Below are 20,596 nucleotides of genomic sequence, written 5' to 3' on the forward strand. Positions count from 1 at the left end.
AACACAAGCACAGCACATTTCATTTATTCATTTATAAATTGATAGAAACTTAGACTATTGTCTTACCTTAACTCTTTTTTAAAATACTGAAATTAACATGGAGATGCAGGCATCATCAATTTTAATACATCAATTTTAAATTCAGTGGCTATAAACATAAGAGTAGGACTACTGGTCTTGTAAGACACACCAGATCTGTTTTTAGTGTTTGTAGGCGACTGCACTGATGTACACTCCCACTGGCAATGTGTAAGAGTTTCCTTTTCTCCACAACCTTGCATATTTTGTCACTATGCAAGTGACTTCCATGGGAGTATTTCTAGAAAATTTTCTACACTCCGATGACTGCCATAATAACCTAACTGTTCAGAGAAGTGACTGAAACTATGTAAATGTGTATTTTAAATCCAAAGTAAATGTTTCTCATTTCAGCTCTCTTTTGGTGAATCGCACAAAAACTGTCTTAAGGAACAAGTACTACTACAAAAAAACAAAAGATTTTCTGTACTATAGAATTGCCTTTTGTCTTTGCTGTGGTGATAAAATGCTACAGTAATACAGCAACGTATAGTGCTAAACAGACACACACACACACACACACACACACACACACACATCCCTTTCATATATAAACCTAAACCTAGGGTAATCAAAATAAAACCAGTGGGTTATACAATGTAGATCTTCATTATAATACTGTATTATAGTTTTCCCATTATTATTAATCGGGGCAACTGTACAAAGGTTATATATGATTTCTCTACATTATTTATTATAGTTGTATGTGAATCAATCACTTCAAGTATTTTAATTGAAATATTTAGAGCAAATGAACCAAGATGCCAGGATAACTCAGTAAGGATTTATTATTTTATATTTCTAGTCATATTATAAATGAAAATAATTTCATAATATAGCAAATACCATTTAAACCTTACCTAGCACTTAAATACACACAGTAAAAAGGATGGCTGCTCTAAAGAGTTCTGTTGGAAGCCCTGGAATGTTGCCCTTAGCTCCTTCATCCAGACCTTAGCTCTGGATTTCACAAATCTCAGTCAACTCCCCCACACTCTAGATGTTACAGAAACCTTCTTTTGTAGTCTCTAATTTTCTACACAGGAAGGTTAAGCCTTTCTAATGCATGAAGAATCTGAGTGAAAAAGCAGTTCCTGCGTCAGGAGGAAAGAAGAACTCAAATAACACAGCCTTTCTAAGAACAGACTCAGGTTCATAGTTGACGACCTGTTTACCTTTTCCCTGTGTCACTTGGATTTCCTCTGAGTCATTCTGAAATGGGCGGCTGTCTCATTCTGTTTCCCTTCCCTGTCTCAGCCCTTCCAAGCCTCACCCTGAGTTTCCCACCACACTCTTGTGTCTGCATATTCATGCCTCCACATCACATGCATTTAATTTCTTCCATGTGCCAGGTCTTGTGCTAAATACTTTAAACAGTGTACATTTTATTATGAAAACCCTGTCCCTGCAGTATTTTTATGAAAGCTTGTTGTCATACATACAAATATGAAATAAGTACAAACCCTCAAACACTCGCATAAGAAACACTTCTTATTGTTCAGTCTATTTCTCAAGATTCTAGGAGCACAAACATGCAAGCAATCCAGAAATTTCATTAGATACACAAAGCAATTAGTTGATTATTAAAAAATAAAAGGTTAGTGTCTGTAGCAGTCTTATTTCTTTTCCATGGTTGTGTCCAAAAGCTAACACCAGTGTCTATAGGAATAGGGTCTTTCCAAATTTAAATAGGCCAGGGATCTCAGAATGTGACTGTATATCGTGTACATTTTAGTTAGACTTAAATCCAGTGCTGATATCCTCACATGCAGAAGAGCACGATCTTCAAAACTGAGGGAGCAACCTTCTGTTGTTTTAAGCCACCCAAATGCTGGTCATTGGTTATGGTATCTCTAGAAAATTAAAACACTGTTAAAAAAAGAAAAAGAAAAGAAACAAAAAGAAAATATCTAGTTCTTTCTTTCTCATTAGGGGCCACACTTGGCAGATAATTGTGTAGAATATTTAACTAACAGTAGATACTACCTTGGAAGAATATGAGACAACCATTCATTTTTAGTTTCTCTCCTTTTGTTTATTTTGGAGAATGTAGCATTAGATTGAACTTACGTATTTTATTTCTTCACAACTAGTGAAGGTGAGTATGGCATATACCAAGCATCTTCCCTATCACCTTTACTACATTACATTCAAACCTTTTTTGTAAATATTGTCATACTGTGATTCAAAGAGTCATTATCATAATATTGTCTTAATTTTTTCTCATTTTAATATAAGACAATGTATTCTATGTGTTATTTGTGGAATTTTGGTCAACATTTATATCAAAATTGTAACAAAGATTATTTCTTTATGCTTTCTAAACTTTTCACATGTAGATCTTTAATTCATAAAAAAGAATGATATTTTGTATCTGGTATAAGATAGAGTTTTGAGATTCATTTTCTTCTTGTATTTATTCTCAATTGACTCAGGCATACTTAATGAGAAGAAACACTTTTACATTGTCCAATTATCACCTCTTTTAAAGATCTGAGCTTTCTTTGTTGATATTTTCCCAAGATCTCTTGAGAGACCATTGATCAATCTGTCTTTCTTTGTACCAATAGCACACTGTCTCCTTAAAATGCCACAACTTTAAAAACTATCATCCCACACTCACTACAATTGCTCCTATTTCCTATAAGCAGTGGATCTGGGGGAGAGGGGAGATGGGGGCAGGACTGGTAGGAAGGATGTTACAGTCAAGATGTATTGTATGAGAGAATTAAAAAAAAAAGAAACAAGAAAAAAAAACACGTGGCGAGGAAGAAATGTCATGCCCCCAAGCTATGATGTTCATGGTTTCATCTACTGAAAGTGTAGCCCCAATAGAAGCTTTCTTTTGGAAGTTGCATTGGTCACGGTGTCTCTTCACAGCAATAGAAAAATAACAAAGGCATCCATGTTTATAGCAGTGGGCAATAAATATACACAATATTGTATGTCATACACAAAAAAACACTCTACTAAAAAAAGAAAAATCAAGTTAGGCATGTACCACATGGCTGAGCCTAGAAAAAAAGATCCTGTGTGAAATAAACCAATTATAAGAAACAAACCTATGGTCTTTCAACTTACCTGCCATGTCTAGAGAGTTATCATCAGAGACACAGAAAGGGCAAAGGGTGTTGCCAGACTTTTGTTGTGTGTGTGAGAGAGAGAAAATGTGCTCCTTGATGAATACACATGTCACATTTGGAAAATGAAAATTCTTTATGGATTTGTTTCACAAATATATGAATGTACACAAAATAACCCAATAAGGAACACATTTTAAAATGATTAAGATGGTAAATTTATGGATTTTACTATTGTGAAGTAAATTTTAAAATGTGAAATGGCAAATTCCAGTTGTCTTCAAGATTGAAGATATGTTTTTGCAGCTTTTTACCCATTTAGCCATTCCATTGAAAGTTTTCAGCACCAAAGAACCACATATCTCAACAAATTCATCTCATATTGAACCATCAACTTTGTTAGGATAATTTATAAACTTGATAATTGACTCTCTCTTTCTCTTATTCTCTCTTTCCTGCTCCTCCTCCTCTTCCTTGTCCTCTTCTTTTTCTTCTTTACAACTTTTATTAAAAACAAATGGTTGAATTTAAAGCTAAATAGCTTGCATGCTTGCCTGCCCAATGTATCTGCTTTAGACCTTTGTCTGTCCTTTAATCTATATCAATTAATTAACCTACACTATTTCTAAATATTTTATTTATTCTTTAAGCTTTTTGTGCATGTAGACTGTTTATCTCAATTGTATCCTGCCCCCAGACTCCCTCAACACTTCTCCTCCAATGTTGTATCCCTTTTTAAATTTTAAATAGCTCACTTAGTCCAAATAGTGCCACCTGCATGTTCATGTGTGTGAGGTCATCCAATGGGGTATGGACAATCTGTTAGTAGGCACACCTCCAAAGAAACTGCCAATAGCTTCTCAGCTACGTACAGGGCTTTGTTAGATCTTCTCCTATCCATGTTGGAGTTTAAGTGGTTTGATGTTATACAGGTCTTATGTAGATAATGACAGGTTCCATGAGTTTGTGTGTGCAATGGCCACACCATGTCCAGAAGACAGCATTTCACAGTGTTCCACCCCATCCTCTGGTTTTTATATCCTTTCTGTTCCCCTTTTCTACTTTGTTCCATGAGCCTTTTGACCCACAACCATCAATAAAGTTCTCTTTTTGTGTCTAGGAAGCTGATAAATCCATCAGATGAATTCCTAAATAGTGAACTAGTATTTGTTCAGTTCTAAAATTTTATTGTGGATTTAAATTTAGGATTACATGATATTTCCATTTCAATTGTTTTATTCATTTTCCCACATTTATTTCATAATTAGATAATTTAAAATAATGCTTTCATAACTAAAAAACTTTAATCATGTGTAATTTTGACTCTACAGTATTTTTTATTTGGGGTAATATGATCCTGGATCATGGTGTGTCTAATAACTTTAATCTCTGTTAGATGTCTATGAAAAACTGTGCAAATGTTCACTCCCACTAAAGAAAAAACAGAAACAAAAGATACTCACAGCAGCAGCCTTCAGCACACAAAAATTGGATGTATTATCATATTATGCAATAGAGAGTAAGCTATGATTCTGTCATACATTAAAATGCTGTGGAGAAGTGAGAACTAATTGTTTCTATATCCTTCCACAAAGAAAAAACTCACAAAACAAGGACAAAAGTCCTATGAATAAAAAAATCACTTATTACATAATTCCATACAAGTAATGATATAAATATGAGCCAATGAGTTCCATGCATTCTTTTTATTCTTTTATTTATTCTTTCAAAATTTCATATGTACAAGTAATATACTTGGATCATATTCATCTCCATACCCTCTTATTCCCTTGCCACTCTTACTGAAACTCCTTCCAAGCAAATCCATTCCATGCCCATGCCGTGTGTATGTGTGTGTGTCTATGTGCCTGTATGTGCATATGTGTACACATGCGTGTGCATGTGTCCCACTGAATTTAATTAGGGCTGCCTGAATGTCCCTTTACTTATTTGTGCAAGAGCAATGTATCATTTGCAACACTGAGGAACATGACTGTACATTGACTAGCAGCTATTACCTACCTATAACTCCTCAGAGAGATGATGGAATACTGATGCACCTAGTCTCCTGCAGATATCATGCAGGTAACTACAGCTTCTGTAAGTTCAGCAGAGCCATAACCATGTAATGTGTAGAAGACAGTATCTTACAGCACTCTACCCCATCCTCTGGTTCGTACAGTATTTTCAGCCCTTCCGTAATGTTCCCTGAACATTGTAGCTGTGGGATGATTCTACATATATGCTTACTTGTGGAAAATCTTATGACTTGTGAATTTCTCTTCAAGCACAATAAACATTTTGAGGAAAAAAAAACCACAAAAATTAGCTCAATTATGTAGTAATTTTTCATGCAAAATTAACTAAAATCCAGATACTTACCATAGCTGTTGGTGAGTTATAGAAGAACAGGAATTCTCATACAAAACATTAACTGAGCAAAAGAAAACATGGCATTGTCTAGCACATTCATGTGAATCAGAATTTAATCAAGTGATTCCACTTCTGGGCATGTATCCCAAAGGGCAAACTGGAAAATATATAAAGTAACACAATCAAAAGTTTCTTCTCTGAAACACTACACACAACACCAAAAGACTGCAAATGAGCCAAATAATCACCAAAGGGGAACAGATAAATAAATTATAAATCCACACAGTTTAAGAACTGTAGAGATGAAGTGAAGATCACCATAGACTGTTGAGCTAGTTATTCAAGATACGGTCTTTAAACAAGTCAAAGGACAGAGCAAAGAAACAGTGATACACTCCATGTGTTTTGTTTCACAAAGAACAAAATGGCCAAACACACAATTGAAGAATAAGCTTACAAAAGGACCTCCCTATATAGAAAGGAATGGAAGTTAAGAGGGGGGAAATTAGGTAGAAGCAAGGGTTTTCCCAATATGCTTTTCCTATGTTTATACTATAATCACACACACACACACACACACACACACACACACACACACACACACACACACACTAGTTCATCCACACTACTGTAATACTTAACTAAATCAAAACGAAGGAAACATCTTATCTCGTGGAAATAGACGCAGAATCATTCATGACAGAAACAACTTCATGCTATGAAATTGCTTTTAAACAGTCCAGTGGGATTTTGGAGAGATAAGTAGAGAAAATACCAAGGTTGAACACTGTTGAAGCTAAATAAAGAATATGAACATTCTTTGTACCCATACTTTAATGTTAGTGTGGGTTTGGTATTTTTCACCATAAAACAAGGTGGGAGGAGATAAGAAACATACATACAAAACAAATTAACAAGGAGTACCTGAGGCTGGTATTAATTTTTGTTCTGAAATATTAGTTTTTTTAAAAGCTTACAATTATTTTATAAACAGAAAAGAAAACAAGCATGATGAAACCAATATTTAAGTAGAATTATTTGGACCTTTACTTCTGAGCCATTATAACTGGGTTCTCTGAATTAGGCTATGATTTCTCACTGATAGATGATTAGAGAAGGGTGTCTCATTTATGAGAAGGAAATGTGTGTAGTATGTTATTTTCTCATTTAACTTTGCTAATTCCTTGCTGGTTTTTGTTGTGTTTTGCCTTATGCCAGATTCATATCCCTGTTTGCACATTCAAATAGTAGATCTATTTAAACTACATGTTGCATAAAACATTTGGTTGCACATTATTTTAAATGGCTCAATAAACACAAATATATTATTTTAAGGACACAAACTGCCATTAAGAAAATGCATTTGTGCCATATAATTTGTGCTCACGTTGATTGAAAATTCTAATGAAATTTAATGACATTTCTACCCAAGAAACACAAGGGGGGAAATGGCATCAACAGAAAAGACTACTGACAGAGGGAGAAAACATGAAAACAGCCATTGCTTTGTGTAGATAGATGAAGGAAGTTGATGAATTATAAATGTACCTCATTAAAACCATTTGGCATCTGTGTGTGAAGATCTCTACCTCTGCTGCTATAATTATGTTGTGTTTAATTGAAATTGTTTAAGTAAAAAATCAGAGGGAAATTTTTGCTAGACAGCTGTTGAAGAATAACTAGATAATAATTTCCCCATTGTTGGTTAATTTTCTTTCAAACATGGAATTTATTGTGGTTGTGAATTTGTTTATTGACACAAAGTAAGTATGCACACTGGATATGACCTAATAATTCTTTTGGATTTTATAGAGGTTTTGTGTCATACTGTTTGGCTAAGTTTTAGACATATTTTCTTAACTATCTAATTTTTATTTGTGAGAACTTTTTGTTAGTGTCATTTTGTACACCCTAGGTGGAAAGGGTCTGGTGCAACTCAACAGCATAATCTAAGTAAAATACTGTTGGGTATCCAGGTGGCCCAGCTGAGGCACCACCTCAGGGAGCAAGCCTGGGAGAAAATGGAGCAGGGGATGAAAAAAGCAACCACGGTACCCACAGTTCCTTCTAAAAGACTTTAGACAGGCTTTGACCAGAATGGAACAGATGTCCCAGGCTCAGAGAGGTAGATAAAAGGTTGTCATAAATGTTAATATTTTACTTCACATTTTAAGATAAAGCTAGATACATGATAATCCTAGCACTTCAGTGGAGGCAGGAGGATCGGGGGTTCAGGACCATCTTTGACTACAGAGTGAATTTGAGGCCAGTCTAGACTGTGTAACAACAACAAAGTTTCTGAGCACAATTTTAAGAGATGTGCAGCATCCTTATCATCTAATCCCATCCTATCTATCACCTTTTAGTCTAATTCTGTTATTTTTCCTCTGCATAAGGACAATTTCCTGTCTTTCTACTTAGCTAATGATTTTCCTTTATGCCTTGCTTATTTTACCTTGGGCATCTTAATTCTTTAGTGTTTTTATTTTTTACTATCAGGTTTTAACTTTTTGTAAATCAATGTGAGCATCCCAAGACCTCAAGATGTTCAGCTGGTTCTGAACAGCCTTTAGTTTACATCTAAGTTAAACTTACTCCTATGGTGTAGACCTCTCCTCTTCTGTTTTAAGTTAGCAACATGCATGAAGCACACTATGTAAATGAAGATAGCCTTGGACTCTGATTCCTCTACCTCCTAAGTACTAGGATTACAAGGTGTGCATCAATATGCCCAGCCTTATGTTTAAAAATGTAAAGAAAAAAAAGCAAATGTATAAAAAAAAATGTGGAAAATGTAAAAAGACCTAAACGCAAATTCTGGAACAGATAGTCACAATTTCTGAAATAAAAATGTCACTGGCCAGTGAACCCAAAGACAGAATGACACACTCTCCAAATGGAAACATAGTGAAGCAGAAAGGAGAACAGTGAACAAGCAGAGCTTCAGTGAAGCATGAGACTGGATAAAGCTCATAAATATAACGGGAGGCCAGAGAGAGGAAGATAGGGCTGAAAAAATCAGTCTAAGGAACAATGGCAGGAGATTTCCAAACCTAATGACTCATACAGCCTAATAGACTCCAGGCACCATAAAGTGACACCAGTGTATCCCTGGCAAATTCCTGAAATCAAGTAGTAAAATGAAAATTATAAAAAATTAAAAAAGATATAAAATATGCAGAGGAACAATGGTACTAGTTACTATCAGATTTCTTGTTCAAAACAATGCAGACAGAAATACAGAAAAAAATTAATATCAAAAATGAGCCTCAAATCTGTCAACCTAGGGTTCAACATTTCTTGACAATAGCCATTAAATATAACAGTGAGTCTCCCAGTCTCACCTTGGAAATGAGCAGGCAGTTGGAAACAGAGTTGCACCATTGTGAACAGAAAAATCCTGGAGAAACATACATGTTAATAACTTTCCATGAACCGGAGAATGGAGGTTTTCAGGCAAATAACTAATCAGAAACCCAGTGAGGCACATCATCTGAAGTCAGCAACAAGGCCTGGGCATTTGTCAATTGGGATACAGGCTGCCAAACACTGTATATGTAAGTGAGAATCTTGAGCTACATTTTCCCCTATGAATTGCTACAGGCTATGTGTGAGCTACCAGGAGAGTGTAGTTCCTGGAGGCCTCAGACATAGGTGTTTCCCACTCTTTGTGGGACCTTCCCAACAGGAAACCTGCTTAGACCCAAAGGAAGGATGTGAACAGTCCTGAGAAACTATTGTTTGGTGCAGGACATGGGCAGGAATAGAGGTGACCAGCAATACTACTTCCTAACTCCTTTCCTTCATAAGATTAGGCCACCATGGAGAGTCAACCCAGAACTGTGTCTTTGTCTCCTTTAGATAATAAAGATGTTATTCTGCTCAAGTTCATGTATCAGAATGTTTTATGAGGTTACTATTGAAAATCTATCTAATATTTCAGATGCAGAGAAATGGGAGATAAACTCTTTCCCTGAGGAAGGTGTGGAACTGCATATCATTTCCCACATGGCATCTTGAGTAAGACCAGGACCATATACTCTCACAATGCCTGCCCTAGGGAGCATGAGCTAGAGCACCACATGGTCTCCCTGCATCACTGGTGCTAAACATGAAGCACAGTTCATTTAGCAGGGGAGTACTGCAAGAACCAGGCTTCTTCCAAGGCAGAGTAAGAAAGGAAGCTGTAAAGCAGTATGAGCAAACATTCATTCACAGAATTTAAGTCTTTAGAACAACAATGAACAACCAATCTCCTGAAAACTTTAGTAAGGTCTAAGAGGAAAAAAATGTAGGCTCATCTTCAAGCATAGAAACCTAAACCTCTTCAAACCTCCTCATTTTCTCTGTCTTATGAAATCCTTTTGGTTTTGTCAAAAAATTATGCTGTACACAGAAGGACAAGAAACACAGTCTAAAGAGACACAAAGGTGATCAGAGCAGCATTCAGATATGACATGGGAAGTACAACAATAAGACAGAGAACATAAAATGATAGCGACAGCTAAGATGCTAAAGATTCTAATGCAGTGGGTCTCTCCTGGGAGGGATGGTCTTCCCAGGGGCAGTTCTGACCACCTTGACATGGAAGTGTTCCTAGCATCTAAGGTAGATTTCAGAGATGTTGCTAAATATTCTACAATGCACAGAACTAGCCAGACACCTTCAAAAAAGTCAAATCAAAACAGTCAACAATACCAAAGCTTCTAACCACTGCTTTAACGGGAAAAATAAACAAAATATAAAAATATCATCTATGAACTTTCGCCAAAGACATAGAAGCTATGGGAACAAATGAATGAGAAATGATAGAATTAAAAAGAGTGTAGTCATGGGAAAGAATGTTTCTACAGTGATCGGTAGACCTGGGAGAGAATCAGACAGGGATAGAAGGTAGAGGAGGATCTCACACTGAAAAGAGGAAGGAGCTAAAAGCTGAACAGAATGTCAGTGACAGCACCAAATGTACCTGGAGACAATAGGCGAAGAGACAGTGAGCACAGGCAATGGCTGAGACGTCCCTAAATTACTGACAGATACTAACCTACACTACAAAAATCTCTTGGACTGTGAAGTAGAATGAAAAATATCACATACAGAGATTCCCACACACAAGCTTCCAAACATCAGGGACATGAGCTCACTTTGATAGTGTGCGTATGAATATAGCAATAGAGATTTGTAATGCCTCTGTGTCCAGGTGACAAGAAAATCCATTCACGAAACTAAACATTTATAGTTTAAGTGTAATTGTTATGTTAAGTGTTACCTTTACTTACCTTTGCAGTTTTGGGGAAAGCAAAAGAAATATCTTGAAAATTGAAAGGATAAAGGTTAATTGAAACCATTTGCCTCCTGCAGAATAAGGAAAAGAAGTGGGGCGATTTTTTTCATCAGAAACCATATAAGAAAGAGTCTTAGTTACTTCTCTATTGCTGTGAGGAGACACAATCAAGGCAATTTATAAAAGAAAGAGTTAACTGGAGGCTTGCTTGTAGTTTGAGAGGATGAGTCCATGCCCATTACAGTGGGGAGCATGGTAGCAGGGAGGCAGGCTGATCACTTCCATGTTGAGACAGCATATTAGGCAAAGAGAGAGCCATCTGGGGATGGATGTCATGAGCTTTTGAAAACTCAAAGTTCATCCCCAGTGACACATTTTCTTCAACAGGGCCCCAGTTCCTAATCCTTCCCAAACAGTTCCACCAACTAGGAAACCAAACATTAAAACATATGTTTATGATGGAGTTAAGGGGTGCATTCCCATTCAAACCACCACAGAAAGAATACAAAGCACATCCATAATGCTAAAACAAAAGAAATTCCATGTCAAGATAGCATACTTCAAATATGAGGCAGAATAGTGTCTCAGAGAAACTGAAGGAATTCTGTCACTGAGAGTGATCTGCTAAAGTAAGTACTTTGGGCTGAAGAAACACAGGCTGGTTAAATTTTGCAACTTGAAATGCCGCCTGTAGAGTTGAAGTGCATATCACTGTCCTCTATTCCACAAAATGTGTCTAGGAGACTAGAGGGCCCACCCCATCCCAGAGGGAAGTTTTTTTTTGTTTTGTTTTGTTTTGTTGGTTTTTTTTTATTTGTTTTGTTTTGTTTTTATTTTGCCAAGCCTGTTAACAAAGTCCAGCTCTAACAGGGGTTGCAGAGGAATGCCTTCTATGAGAATTATACAGAAGAGCATTGCGTAATTATTTAGAACAACTATCTTGGGGAGACTATTTTAGCAAACACATTCTCCCAGACCTCATGACTGTAATTCAAAAGAGCTTAAAACTGATTAGCTTTTAACTAATTCTCTTTATTTCCTTCCCTCAAATTTAATTGAGTGTTTACTATGCACCCTAAATGTAGCAATACAAGATAAATGAACCATCATCTTCAAATGCATCAAATATGAGTGTCCAGGGCTGGTCTCCTTATCATGTCCTGGGTGCTTAGTGACTTACTCCCCGTGGTCAATGGGCAGCTATCAGTGGTTTGAATAACCAGATTTTAAATTTGTGTGTATCAAAGTCATAATCCTCTCAAAATAATTTATAATACACCTAATCCGAGACTTCTAGCACAGGAACTACATGAAATAGCATAAAATACTACTAAGAATGTTTCTTGAAGTATTGTTGCAGTCAACCACTTGGCTCTAGATTAGTAGAAACTCTGGGACATCTCTGAAAAGGCAAGCTGCAGGTAATACTTGACACAAAGGATGTTAAATTGGACCACTGAAGTTTATCTCGTAGTCTTCCTTCTCCCTTAAGTCAGTAGCAAGAAATTTCTTTTCTTTACTCTTGTAATGAAACTAGAAATCAATAAGACCAGATAATCTTAACACAGAAAGAAACTTGAACAAAGGGAGAATATTCCAAACCATGAAGCTCAAGCTTGAGCAAAACAGTAGCAGGAGAGCCCACCCCACCTCAGAATTGTCCATTTGCTGAGTCAATTCATCCTGTAGAAAAACGATTACTGTTATTTTAAATGTAGGAATTTGTGATCATGTTTTAAAATCCCATTCTTCCAGATCTAAATCAAGATGTTTATATATAGGAACAAGTCATGCCACACCATGATATTTGAAAAAGTGAAATATCAGAAAATGACCAGGGACCATGCAGAAGTGCATTAGTGAGGTCTATATCTCATAGGTTATTGGAATTGAACACTAATCAAGCAAACTTTGCTTCTTCAGATGCAAGTTATGGAATGACTCCCAGCCATTACAGAAACAAGAGCTCAATGCATTAAGATGCATTAAGGAAGTTATTGTTGTCTCTTTCAAAAGACTATTTTCCTCTTCACTAATTATATTCTTGAATATAGTCAAGTGCTCTTACAGGCTCACATGTTTTTCTTTCAGAAAATAAGATTTTCTCATTGAAAAGAGTAATCTCTCTCTTCTATATTTCAGTACTGAACAGTACTTGAATTAAAATTCACCGGAAACTTCTGGGTAGTTCTGTATGGCTCCTTGTTTCCAGAGGTAGTGATAAAGGGTTGGCTGATTAGTCCATCTGTCCCAGGTCAGGGAGGAAGGCAATGCCTCCAGATGGGAAAGACACAGCATTGCACGAGACTAAGAAATCCTCCTGCTATTCTATTGGCCTCTATCATGGAGCTCCTGCTGCCTGTGTCTCTGCCCACACTACACTTGCCATAATTTCCTTGAGAGCATTTCTCTACTGTCCAGGTAGGACTCTGCCTAGGATGTACTTGCCCCAGATTCCCTGTGGCTGATTCTAGTCTCCTTCAAGACTTTGCTTAGGATATTCAAACACTGTCTCCTTCCCTACTCTCCCAGGTTGCCTTATCCTTTCCCATTCCTTTTGTTCTTATATGCATACCATGTTCTAAAACCCTATCTCTTACACTTAGTGACTTTTCTTTGCCTAACCCAGGAAAGTTAAAATTTAAAAGAAATATGAAAGCAAGAATTGTTTTGTATCCTAAGCTCTTATTTGCGGACTTTTGAACCCCTGAAGAATACTAACTTGTAGGGGACACTACATAACTAAATATGAAATGAGTGAATACCTCCAGCTATAATGAGTCCACTGGTACTAAGTTATCAAAAGACAAAGTGGTTTTAATATAAAAGAACAGGGGCCGAGAGTGTTGGCTCAGCAGTTAAGAGCACTTACTATTCTTGCAGAGGACCCTAGTTTGGTTCCAGCACCCACATGATGGCTCATAACATCTGTAGCTCCATTTCCAATGTATTCAACATCCCCTTCTAGCCTCTTAAGGTACCAGTCAAGTACAGGGTACAAATGTATATATGCAGGTAAAACGCACATAAAACTTTTTAAAATTATAATTAAAAAAGAATAACTGACTAAAGTATTCTGTGCAAGCAAAATCAAATCCTGAAAAGTTACAGGTACATCTAGCCATGAAGACCTTGCTACCAGGAAAGTGCCATGTAAAGATAGGTCAATTTCATTAGATAAGGAGTCAAGTGAGGGTGATGATATCAAGAGTACATCAGGACCTGGAAGAGGATTTATGGTTTGATGAATGATTGACTGGAGATGGAGCTGAAAAAGAAGCAGGTCTAGCTATAACAGGTCATGGTAACCAGCTTGGCCTTCAGCCTGCAGGCATAGAAAACTGTTGAAGGGATTCACAAATAGAAGTGACACAATGGGGTCCATTTAAAGATGTTCTCTCTGGCTGTAGGATGAAAAATAGACTTGAAGTGGCCAGCCTGAAAGAAGGAAAGTTTTGTTTGAAGCAGTGTATGGAGAAATGGCTGGCCCAGATAAAGGAGGCCTTCTCTCTGGATCAGCACAGGGAAAGGCAGAACTTCTCAAATTCTCCAGCATGCTCTGTCCAGAGACTGCCCTAGAATTCAGGTAAGATACTTTACTTTCTACGTGTAAAAAGTTCAATGTAGCACAAGAAAGGGGAAAAGGCCACTTACATTTGCAGTTTCAGAAATTTTTCGTTATGTCTCTAACTGAATAATCCTCACACAGCCTTCAACACATAGCAGGTAGGAGATGGGCAAAATAATGAGTCACAGTGAGGAACGCCTTAGCTAATCAGCACCATAAGCCCAGAAATGTCTGCTTATATTTTATATGACTAAAGGCCCATGTTAGGCTCTTCAAAGTATAGTACCTAAGGTGATAATTTCTGGTTTTCCACTAATTTTAATACACACCCGTGATCACAATGAACCAAAAACAAGGGGCAGACATCCTCTGTGTGTCCTTCATTAGACATGTGATAACATGAAGCTTAGTAGAGCATGTTAAGTCCTCCATCTATTCAAGAAGATAACTACCATTGACCAGCATATGACATGCAAATGGAGATACTGTGAGGCCCACCCTAGGTACCCAAGTCCCCACACCAAGAGCACACCTAACACCTGAAATCACATACTTACTGACTTGAACTTATTCTGTACCAGACAAAGATGCTGAAGTCATTTCCATCTTACTGAGTCCTGTGAAAACATAGCTAAAGTTTTGGTTTTTTTTAAATAAAAGAGTTGGGGAAGAGGAAAATATCAGAAGGAGTTAAAAGAAACAAATAAAACAAGTGAAAAGCACTGAAGGATGACTTCAGAAGACTTAGCCTTTGTGGTAGCTCCTGCCATTTTCACTATCCCTTACTCTGGACTGTGATATATTTGCTTTGAATGTATTTGTGAGAGGTAAGGATATAAAATAACTAGGACTACTGAGGGGCAGGTGGTGACACAGGAAGAGTATTGAACTGGAGCCTGGGCTCAGTCTGTGACCACAGGTCAGCTGTCCTCCCAGGCTTTCATTCTCTGAAAGTCAAAGGGAGGTTTCTATGTCCCTGCATGTGTGAGTTCTTCAGATTCAGATTTACAAAAGTTATAATGATGAGGCAGAGTTCGCACAAAGCTCCCACCTACCCGTCTTCCCCCTGTTGTGGATAATGGAGTAGTTTTGGTAGTGATTAACTAAAGTCCATGCTTTGTTTGGGTTTACTTAGTTTTCACCTCCTGCTGCCTTTCTATGCCAGGATTCCATCCATAAGGCAGTATTGATTACTTATGTCTCCTTACAGATGTGTTTGGACATGAGTTTCTCACTTGGCATTTTTGAGGCTTCTGGACGTTTTTGGAGGCTGGTCTACTATCTCACTTGATTCCCTCATGATTTACTCATAATGGCATAAAAGTCAAAGCTTCACAAAGGGAAGACTGTGGAGCTAAGGTGCATTTTCCCCCATCCTTTCCATGCTGTACTCTGAACAAGGACACTATATGCAACATGCATTTAAGGAACAGGCAATTGTGCTCAGAATTCCCCTCTGGCTATATAGGTATTCGGAGGAAGCTTGATGTGTAGCTCAGTGTTAAAAGGCTTGCCTAATATGCAGGAGGCTCTGGCTGCCATCTCCAAGATCAAAAGAAGACAAAGAAAAAAGAATGAAGTGAGTAAGGATGAGGTTGCCCTTCCTATCTTTTCTGCTGCTGTGAACAAAGATTTTTCATTATTGTCCTGATACAGGGTCCTTTTATGCCATTCAAACTGGACTAGTACTCTTTGGCTCAAGCAATTCTCTTGTCTCAGCCTTCCTAGTAGCTACAACCACAGATGTGTACCATATCTAGAAAATATTTTTGTAACTGTAAAAACTTAATGTTGTATTAGAAATCCAGTTTGTATTGTTTAAATAAATGAAATTACTGAATTCTTTGGAACATCATTGGAAACGGTGGGTAGGCTGTTCTGCATAGGAGACTTGACTCCTTCTGTATCTTTGATTTACTCCATAAGTATGTAGTTTATCATTTAATTAATACTCCTGATTGTGTTACTGTTGTAAAGTCTTTCTAGCCCTGTCAGTTGGAAGCTCTGGCAGATCTTGTGTCCAGCTGATACTTCTGGTATTGCTAAGTTGTATTTGAACACTTCCTTACTTCCTAGTACTACAAGGCGTGCTGGACCTTTCACTCTCTCTTTCTGTTCCAGATCTAGAATCAGCTGTTTCCCCAAGAGCACCAGCCCTTTTATAGAGGAATGTTAGGAAGTCACATGTGGGCTCCAACCGTGCTCACTGACCCTGTGGTACCCAGGCTTTGAATACTCTCCACTGATTGACTGGTTAGGGAAATACATATGTGCAGCAACTCATGTATGTGTACCTAGGCACAAGCATTTCTGCATGTTCCAATCTGATGATATATTGAGCTAACTTCATCTCCTAATCATGTCCCCAGCTCTAATGCAGTATTTCCTATACATGTCTTCCACACTGAGGACGTATCATTTTATTTTCTGGAGTGTTGGGGAAATGTAGATAAGCTTTTGCTGTTTAGAGTTTCAGGTGGCCTCATTTGTATAGGGATTTGCAAAAGAAGACAACATTGAACATAGCAGTTCCTCAGTTGCTCATTAAGAGTGTGTGCACATGCACTGCAGTCCCTTAGTCTGTGAGTCCTTGACTCCCTATGTTACTAAGCTATCAACCCTCCCCCCCACTTCAAGTAATATATTTTAAAGATCATTTCTAAATTCCATGCTGTAGTCTGTCATTGCATTCTAAACACATCCTGCATCCTGCCAATCCTTTAAATATATTTTAAACTCAATTCTTCACTATACTAAAGTATTATAAAGTTCTGTGGGTGTGGCAAATGTCCTGTGCATGTAATCAGAGTATACTACATGGTTTCAGAGCTCTAGAAATCTTTCATGTCACCTGCTCAGTTCTTTACCTAACTCACCTTTTCACTATCTATGGTTGATATTTCCAGAATATTACATGCCTGGGATCATAGAGTATTCAGCCTTTTAAGATTTCCTCCTATCCTTCAGAGATAAGCATTAAGGTTTCATCTGAGATTTCTATAGTTTGACATTTCTTCCTATCACTGAATAATATGCTATCTTAGGCATGTATTACAGCGGGTACATCCATTCACCTATTAAAGGACATCTTAGTAGCTGCCAGGTTTTGCAATTATAAATAAAGCCTCCATAAACATCTGTACAAAACTTGTCATGTAGATCGAAATTTCTAACGTATTTGATTAAATGCTTTGTAGTTTGATTGCCAGTTCATAAAACTATGCGGTTTTGATTTTTAAAAACTCTGCCAGACTTTTTTCCCAAAGTGGCTTCAGGATGCTGGAGTGCCTCCAAAAATGAGTGAGCAGCTGTTAGGTCACATCTGCACCAGTATGTCCTGGTGCTGTTGGCAGTTCATACACGGGCCATTTTAACAGCCCTGTGGTGTGATCTCAGTGGTACTGCATTTGCAGTTCCTTAATGATACAGGGGTTGAGCTTTATGCAGGTCTTGGTGTCTATGCTGTCTACTCCAAGTCTTTTGAGTTGGCTTGGCCTTTTACTGCTGTCTAGTTTTAAGAGTTTTCCTTGTGTCTTAGGTGGCATCATTTCTCATCTAAAAGTTAAAAAATACTTTCTTCCCATACATTTCTTGTCTTTTATTTATTTGTGTATTTGTAGCAATGTGACTCACAGACCAGATATTTCCAATATGCATTACATGCAACCTTTCTTGTCTTTCTTATTAGAACACCTTTTTGCTTTGTCATTAAAAACACAGACCCAGAGACATCTTGACTTAGAGTGTTCGTCTAGAGCCATTAGAAGTTTGCATTTCATATCTAAGTCTATCATATATTTTCAATTAATTTGTGAAAAGTTTCTCCTTGTGTTCATATATTTGCATTGGTATCAGCACCATTTATTTAAAAAAAAACTGTCTGTTCAATTGCCTTTGCGATTTAAATATGTAAAGGGCACTGTCTGAAGACCCTGAATTCTATTCCATCTACCTATCCTTTCTTCATTTATTTCCTTAGCTTTAAAATATCTGAAAGATAGGTAGTGTGGCTCTTTCAGGGTGTGTGTATGTGTGTGTGTGTGTGTGTGTGTGTGTGTGTGTGTGTGTGTGTGTGTGTTTCTATGTTGCTCTAGATCTTGGTCTGAACACAAAACCTACAGAATAAGTTATGGGAATCTCTAAAATATCTAAAATATCTTGGAGAAATTTTGTTGGCATTGTGCTATATGTATAGTTCAAGTATTAGGAGTTGAACTATTCATAGTACTGATATATTTATTTGTCTTATCAATGAATATAAAATATGTTCTAATTATCATATATGTGATTTATTTTAACAGATCTATAGTTTTTCACATATAGACCCTGACCATAACTTGTAAGATTCATATCTAAGGATGTGCTTAGAGTAAGCACCACATCTTTTATTTTCAAATTCTGGTATTTCACTACTGATATGTGGAGAAGCTCCTGATGAATATATATTTACTTTCTATTGTTCCAAACTTTCCACAGAGACAGTCATGTCATTTCAAACACTTCTTTATCAACTTACATCCTGTTCTCCTGCTCTAGCAAGGCCTTACAGAGCACTGGTGGGTAAGGATTAGGATGTAATTGGAAGATTCTCCACTCCTACCTGGGCCCTGCAGTCTGATGGCCTGCTTATAAAATAATCACACAAAGGATTAATGTTATTTATACCTGCTTGGCCATTAGCTCAAGCTTTTTGCTAGCTAGCTCTATATCTTAAATTAGCCCATAACTATTAATCTATGTATTGCCACATGTTCTGTGGCTTTACCTGCATCCCATTACATATTGCTCCTCATGCAGCTCACTGGTGTCTCCCTCACCTTCTTCCTGTCTCTGTGAATTTCCTGCCTGCTTCTAAGCTGCCTTGCCATAGGCCAAGGGGCTTTATTTATCAACCAATCAGAGCAACACATATTCACAGCGTACAAAAAGACATTCCCCCATCACTTCCCCTTTTCTGTCTAAACAAAAAAAAAGGTTTTAACTATAACCTATTAAAATTACTTATAACAAAACAGTTATCAAGCAAGAATTACAGTTACAATATCTAGTCTATTTGTATTTGGCAAAATTAAAGAAAATATTCTATCTATTCTATATTTGTGAGTCTACAGTTTCATATCTAATTTATCTCTTATCATAAGTAAGGGAAATTATAACTATCTAGTCTTCAACTACATAAAAACCCCAGAAGGATATAACATCACCTAAGTAAACAGGAAATGCATTGTAAGCAACTTTCAAAATTAGGAAAATGACAGAGACAGCTGCTTGCCTGGACAGTCCCCAAAGTTCCTCTGCAATGTTGGGGCATCCATCATCAGCCTATAGGCTTAGAGTCTCTCAGTCACTTTTCTCTGTGTTCTGTAGAATGTCTGGCAGTCTCCTCTGTGAAGCAGGAACCTGAAGGACCATCTTGCCTTGCAAAGTTCAGTAATCGCCTTCTTAAGGGTCCAGCATGTCCAGTCAATACAACATTTTGTCAAGCATTCCAGGCAAGAACAGTTTCTTGCCCAAATGGCTATTTTTGCCAAGAAGAAGATAAACTCCATATGGAGTGTCTTCAATGCTCATCTTTCTCTTTGAAGTAAACTAGTCCTGCCAGGAGCAGATGTGTCTCACTGTTCAGGAAAGTCTGTTTTCAAAACATTTTAAATGCCTTATTCTGTAGGTCTTTGAAGTGTTCGAAGATTACCTACCTAATTGAAATATATCTATATACACCTACAAAACTTAACTAATATGACTACAAGTTTGATTATCATAGATGATTAACTATTAATCTGTATTTCTTAATGATATATTATAATTTTAAATGAGTTGTATAAACATAATATTTTAAACAAGAGTAGAAATTACTTACAGTTTAACAAAATTAACTTTAAATCTGTATCAATAAACTAAAATCTATAGCAATGAAAAACATTTTTAATAAGTTGCTCTTTAAAAGTATGTTTAATAATCTACCATTTTACCCTATCATATCTATATTTTATATATCTATATCACATCTCCCTTTCTTGTTTTAGAAAGATATTAACTATGACCAATAACAATTTGCAACCAACAATCTAAACAAAGACAAATATCTATAATCCATTTTTTTGGGGAATGTGGGCATAGATTTCTAGGCTACTTCCTGCTGATAGAGGGTGCTGTATTCTTATGGGGATCCTGAAAAAATTAAGAATTATGATAAAGTCTTGATTGGAATAG

The sequence above is a fragment of the Peromyscus maniculatus genome, chromosome 10 (genome assembly GCF_049852395.1).
Source record: "Peromyscus maniculatus bairdii isolate BWxNUB_F1_BW_parent chromosome 10, HU_Pman_BW_mat_3.1, whole genome shotgun sequence".
Lineage (NCBI taxonomy): Eukaryota > Metazoa > Chordata > Mammalia > Rodentia > Cricetidae > Peromyscus > Peromyscus maniculatus.